This window comes from Manis pentadactyla, chromosome 2 (genome assembly GCF_030020395.1).
Source record: "Manis pentadactyla isolate mManPen7 chromosome 2, mManPen7.hap1, whole genome shotgun sequence".
In the NCBI taxonomy this organism is placed as follows: Eukaryota; Metazoa; Chordata; class Mammalia; order Pholidota; family Manidae; genus Manis; species Manis pentadactyla.
In genome coordinates this window covers 207,456,932-207,464,166 of record NC_080020.1, presented here as the reverse complement: position 1 = coordinate 207,464,166, position 7,235 = coordinate 207,456,932, and the positions used below count along the sequence as shown (strand labels likewise).

Genomic DNA, 7,235 nt, shown 5'->3' with positions numbered 1-7,235 from the left:
CAAAAAGGAGCAGTAAATAAACATAACTGTCATAAGTGCCTCTACAGCAAAAGGAAATGGGAGCTGGGGGTGGGGGTACTGTTACTAATACACAGTACAGAAGGCCTAAAATACATCTAAAGTGAGTCATTAGCCTTTGTATATCTAGTTGAGGACTTGTCTCATAACTTCTGAGTATCTGAATTTTTTCACATTCAATTTATTATGTAGAATCATATTTATGTTGAAATGACTTGAACTTTGTATGAAATTTTAATTTGAAAAACCAATTTAATGTAATTATGACTTCAAATGTTATAAGAAATTACAATTATCTTGTGTATTTGCTCCAACTTCCCCATCCCAATGCTACTGTGTTAAAATTACTTGAACAACTATAATATGTAGAGCTACAAAGGAGTATTTTATAGGTAGAGATAAAATAGCATTTGTAATGTGATCACTACTACAGCTCTGGCCTGCAGACTGCTAGCAAAAAGTCCACTCTCCAGCTAGTTAAAACAACCCACTTTCAAGTATGCTCAGAGCTTGCAGAGGTCTTTATTTATACCAGCAAGTCAGGATTGGAGAAATAAAAAATACTTTGAAAATGAAAAAAAAAAAAGAAGAAGAAGAACCTATCTCCTTTTGCATCCTGCTTCTCTATTGGAGAGGCAGTGTCCACGCTTGGGGAACCAGAATGTGCCCATGTGCCACAGAGTCAGGCCCCAAGCTCCAGGAGGATAGAAGCTCCTTTATTTGGGACATTGCCCTATGTATCTCTGCATCTGTCTGTTAACTTGTATCTTTATGGTATCCTTTATTAAACTGGTAAACATTAAGTGTTTCCTGAGTTCTGTGAGCCACTCTAGCAAATTAATGGAACCTAAGAGGAGGAGGTTGTAACTTCTAATCTGTAGCTGGTTGGTCAGAAGAACAGGTAGCAGCCTGGGACTCGCAACTGGCGTGTAGAGTGGGGGAATGGAGGGCAGTCTCAAAGTCTTGGCCCTTAACCTAGGGAATCTGATACTGTCTCCAAGCAGATAATGTCAGAATTTTCTCTGATACCTTACTGGTGCTTGAGAATTGCTTGGTGGTGTGTGTAGGAAGACCCCCTCTCACACACATGCATTTGAATCCTCCAAGACCGAAAAAAGTTGGTGTAGAACACAATATCCATTACAATCGCCTCAGAAATCTTGACATACTGTATATATTGCTCACAACTTCAAAATGATGGTAGTTATGAGACTCACCACTAGACAGTGTTATTGAATGCATTAATAAGCACATAATTACTACATCACAAATTTAGCATTTTGGTAACTGCATTTTAATAGTATTGGTCTCCTTTGCAGTCCTATATATTTTACTATATAAATTTAAAATGTTTTTCCGAGAATGCACAGGACACACAAACTTAACCAGATTTCCAAATGGATTCAGGGCACATGCAAAGGCTAATAACCTCTACTAAGGAGACTAAAGACAGAGAGTAACTAAGTGATATAATTATCAGTGACTAAAAAATCAAATCCATGGAAACCAGGGGAAGACCAGGCAGAACTAGACCCCTGTGACTGTGAGAATTACTGTATTTTTTATGCCAAGGTTTGGACTTTTTATACTTACTGTGTTAAATATTTGACTATATCTTTAAAAGACCTTAGTGAAAAATACAAAAGATAAAAAACTTTTGTTTCTCTATAGCTAAAGTCTTTCTACATTATGGCTGATGAAACATTAAGTGGTATTATCATGCCGAGTCAAATCACTCAAGTTGACTACCAGTGAAGGAACATAAATACAGGTTGTATTGAATTTGGAAGGAGCAATGAACAAAGATAAACCCTATCACTACCATCATTTAAATATTTTTTCTCTTATAATGTTCTAATCTTCTGTGATTTGAGATTTCATACATACATATTCTAGTGATTATTTTAAATAAGCATTCTTTCAGCCTCTAGTTATTACCTAAATTAATTTGAGAAAGAGACTCTGTGGCTAGAATCACAAATGAGTGGGTTTGCAACTTGGTACTTAGAGAGTGGAGGACCATTGATAGTAATTACTTCTTTTCCCCTTGAGGCCCCTGAGAAGGAAAGAATAGCATTTTCCTACTGAAGAAATTTAGTGTTTGACAGACCATGCACAATTATAAAATTAGCTAACTGATAACTTATTAACATTAGGAGCATGTATGTTTATCAGTAGATATTTTTAAAATAAACTTCTACTCCAATTTCAAATGAATATCTCATATGAGAACTATCAAGAAACTGTTTTATTTCATATTTCATTTGCATTGTCAGCTATCTTTGATCAATTCTAGAATATTTAGAAATTTAGATATAAATAGAGAAAACCACTCAGGAGGTCTCTGAAGTTTCCTGAAATTGCTAATTTATCTATGGCATTATTATAAAAATATTAAAAGTCATCATCAAATACTCTGAAAACCAAAAGACACTAATGAGAGAAATTAAAGAAGATACCAATAAATGGAAACACATCCCGTACTCATGGATAGGAAGAACTAATGTTGTCAAAATGGCCATCCTGCCTAAAGCAATCTACAGATTCAATGAAATTCCTATCTAAATAACAACAGCATTCTTCAATGAACTAGAGAAAGTCATTCTAAAATTCATATGGAACCACAAAAGACCTCGAATAGCCAAAGCAATCCTGAGAAGGAAGAATAAAGCAGGGGGAATTATACTCCCCAACTTCAAGCTTTACTACAAAGCCACAGTAATCATGACAATTTGGTACTGGCAAAAGAACAGACCCATAGACCAATGGAACAGACTAGAGAGCCCTGATATAAACTCAACCATATATGGTCAATTAATACATGATAAAGGAGCCATGGACATACAATGGGAAATGACAGCCTCTTCAACAGCTGGTGTTGGCAAAACTGGACAACTACATGCAACAGAATGAAACTGGATTATTATTTAACTCTACATACAAAAGTAAACTCAAAATGGATTAAAGACTTGAATGTAAGTCATGAAACCATAAAACTCTTAGAAGACAACATAGGCAAACATCTTCTGAATATAAGCATGAGCAACTTCTTCCTGAAGCCATCTCCTCGAGAAAGGGAAACAAAAGCAAAAATAAACTCATGGGACTACATCAAATTAAAAAGGTTCTATATGGCACAGGACATCATCAACAAAACAAAAAGGCATCCTACAGTATAGGAGAATATATTTGTAAATGACATATCTGACAAGGGGTTAACATCCAAAATATATAAAGAACTTACCTAACTCAACACCCAAAAATCAAATAACCCAATTAACAAATGGGCAGAGGATATGAAGAGACAGTTCTCCAAAGAAGAAATTCAGATGGCCAGCAGACACATGAAAAGATGCTCCACATCACTAATCATCAGGGAAATGCAAACTAAAACCACAATGAGATATCACCTCACACCAGTAAGGATGGCCAACATCGAAAAGACTAAGAACAACAAATGCTGGCGAGGATGCGGAGAAAGGGAAACCCTCCTACACTGCTGGTAGGAATGTAAGCTAGTTCAACCATTGTGGAAAGCAGTATAGAGGTTCCTCAAAAAACTAAAATAGAAATACCATTTGACCTGGGAATCCCACTCCTTGAAATATACCCAAAGAATACAACTTCTCAGATTCAAAAAGACATATGCACCCCTATGTTTATCGCAGCACTTTTTATAATAGCCAAGATATGGAAGCTACCTAAGTGTCCATCTGTAGATGAATGGATAAAGAAGATGTGGTACATAGACACAATGGAATACTATTCAGCCATAAGAAAGAAACAAATCCTACCATTTGCAACAACATGGATAGAGCTGAAGGACATTATGCTCAGTGAAATGTTAGGTGGAGAAAGACAAATGTCAAATGATTTCCCTCATTTGTGGAGTATAACAATTAAGCAAAACTGAAGGAACAAAAATGGCAGCAGACTCAGAGACTCCAAGAAAGAACTAGTGGTTACCAAAGGGGAGGGGGTGGGAGGGCAGGTGGGGAGGGAGGGAGAAAGGGTCTAAGTGGTATTATGTTTAGTACACGTGGTGTGGGGGATCACAGGGAGAACAGTGTAGAGAAGAGACATAGTGGATCTCTGGCAACTTGCTGCACTAATGTACAGTGACTGCAATGGGGTATGGGTGGGGACTTGGTAATATGGGTAAATGTAGTAACCACATTGTTTTTTCCTGTGAAACCTTCATAAGAGTGTTTATCAATCATACCTTAATAAAAAATTTTAAAAAAAAAGAAATAACACTTCAAAAAAAAAGTCATCATCAACAACTACAACAGAAACCAGCCCAGATAAAGAAAGGCAACCTCTGATTGCTTCCTTAACAAGAAAAATACATATACCATAATTCCTCACTATATGAGAGCAACGAATACTACACAGAGACAGACTAGCTGATGGAATGAATAAACTGTTCTCAATATCCTTGAAGACCCAGTTTATGAAAAGATTAGTTTAAGCCATTCTGTTTTATATACAAAATTCTGTAGTAAATTTTAATCTCTTAAAAATAAGAAGAGAGGAAAAAAATCCTTATAAAGAGAATAACTATATATTGCAATGTTCAAACACACGTTAACTTAGTGTCTTGCCAATGGGTTTCAGCCCCAGGCAAGTTCACTATGGATTCAATAAGACCAAAGAGATAACAATGGAACGTTTTTGGGGTGAAAGGATTTATACCCAACTTTATTCCCACGGTGGCAGGTCAATCTCTAGAATCCTGTCCACTCAGAGCAAGTCTGCATGCAGCAAGCCAGTCACTGCCTCTGGGTCTCTCTGCCACTGCAGCTGTCTCAGTCTCTGTCCTCAGCATTACCACCACTCCAGCCTCTGCTCTACTCTCCTGCAGCCTTGCAGCCCTGCCACCATGTCTCCCAGAGCACTGGGCAGAGCTCTTTCTGTAGACTCAATAACAACGTTATTGCCCACACACGTGTTGTGAGCTCCCCAGCCAGGGCCAGGTGAGAATCCTGGACACAGGAACTTTCTCTTTATTCACACTTAGCTAAATGTTTATTTTTAACAATGTCATAATACCATAATTAATGGAGGTGTTTGAAAGCTGCTTACTGGTGGGGTAAAGCTTGAGCTCAAATTCCAATGCTGCTGCTTTCTCCTTGCATGTCAAGGGAGAATGATTTAATGAACCTCAGGTGACTCCTGAGTAAACAGAAGAATATAACAATTCTCCCACAGGGATGTTATGAGGATTTCATGAAACAATAGAAGTGTCTGGTAAAGTGCCTGACATATAACAGGTGCTCAATAAATTTTAGCATGCTGCCCTCTTCTGCTGGTTTTGTATCGCTACTGACTATCTGGCTGAGCAGCATATAAAAGAGTAAGTTTGATTTCAGGTGAGATGAAATCAAGGAAAAAGAGAAAACAAATTTAGAGTGATTGAATTTGTAAAAAGGCTAAACCTGAAGTGAAACAGGGCAAAGAAAGCAATGTGTCTCAAGTGGTAATAATAGCTTGAGCTCAGGTGTCTTTAGTTCTTGTTAGCATGAGTCTCTGAGGGCCTACCTTAGTCTCTCCTGTCTCAATAGTCTATTCAGGATTTTCCATCACTTTACAGAAAATCCTTGCCTTTTATTTTGATTATTTATTTTGATGCTATACATTTAAATTAGGCTTATTACATATGAAATGACTAAAGGAACTGGACTTACAATGGTAGTACATAATAATATTTCTTAATTTTAATGTCTTAAAATGAAACCTAGGTAATAAATCACTAGGGGAGGGATTTTCTCATTCTAAAACCCCATAACCCAATTGACTCTAGCTTACCTAAGCAAGAATAAGTGAGAAGGGAAGGAGAATGAAAAAAGGGGAGAAAAAAAGGAGAGAAAGAGAGAGGAAAGGAAGAAAACAAAAAAACAGAATACATGCATTTTTTTGAAAGTCTAATTCCCATTAGGTGAGTAGCAGGTGGCTTCTTGAGACCATAGACTTATGGTGCCTATGTAACCCAAAAGTTCAGCAAACAGGGATTGTTTGCAAACATATATATATATATATATATATATATATATACACAGTCTTTACCATCGGCTTCTTCCTCTCTAATTCTATATATTTCTTTATTATTGTGCCTCCAGAAGTGTAAATTTGGACTGGTGAAGTTCTGGAAAAGGGAAACTAAAGTGATCACAAGGATTCTGAGTGCAAAGAGAACTAGGGAAGATGACCAGCAAACAATTCAAGAAGGAGCTCAAAGAGTAAAACTCTTCAACCTGGAAAGGCAAAACCAGACAATGCTAACCAGATTAAAATCTTAAAAATATAAAAAAGTGATGACTGATGTAACTAAAACAAGCACAGATTAAACTTTCAAAATCTGAAATACTATGGTGAGTCTTCTTTAAAGATCCTTATAAAAACTGAACAAAGTAAACTTAGGACAAAAAAAAGGAACTGCTTTTTTAATACAAAGGACAGTAATCTTATGACACTTAATCCCCATGAGGTAAGTACTGACAGCAAATATAAGTGGATTTTAAAGGGGACTGGCTGAATTTATACACCACAGTGCAATCAATGGAGATTATAAGGAGTTGATGTATGCTCTACCTGTAAAGGTTGACGTCAGGGTGAAAAATTGCAACCATTCATGGTTCACTCCCTAGGGCCATTGTTTGCACATATTTGGGGGTTTTATAAAACATTAATGTAGAACAGTCATAGTTATTTCTAAGTTTCTAAGCTTTATCCTCTTAATTTAAAACTCACAAAATCACGAAATAAACTGGAGGAAAACTTAGAGCTTATCTAGCTTAACTTCCTCATATTATTCATAGAAAACTTGAGTCCCAGAGTCAGATTGTTTTACCTCAAGTCACCCCACTAGTTGATAGAAGAATAAGGAATAAAGTCACTTCTGATTTTAGTTAGAGAATTCTCCAAAGTTCACAGATAATAAATAGCCTGGTGTCCTTCTCTCCTCATGGAAAACTATATGTAAAATTATAGAACATAATGGAACTACATCAAGATGCATACCTAGAGCAAGAATCACTGTGGTTCTCCTTCCTCAATCAAGAAATGAATTTCTTAGCTGTTGAAGGTATTCTATCTACCTCTTCTAACACTTCCATCAAATGCCTTGAAATCTATATTAAACTTAATTTCCACACTGACTTCTTCAGTTCTCAGTTTCAAAGCCTGAACCAAGGCAAAAAAACTGAGAGACTTTTTTG

The 7,235-nt window shown here is 36.5% G+C and overlaps 1 long non-coding RNA gene across 1 annotated transcript; it reads left to right on the top strand.

The window, feature by feature from the left end:
- Nucleotides 1-4,925: 4,925 nt before the first annotated feature.
- Nucleotides 4,926-6,382, top strand: LOC130682723 (uncharacterized). The gene is made up of 2 exons (XR_008996015.1): nt 4,926-4,994; nt 6,138-6,382. It is a non-coding gene; the product is annotated as an uncharacterized LOC130682723 (long non-coding RNA).
- Nucleotides 6,383-7,235: the final 853 nt, after the last annotated feature.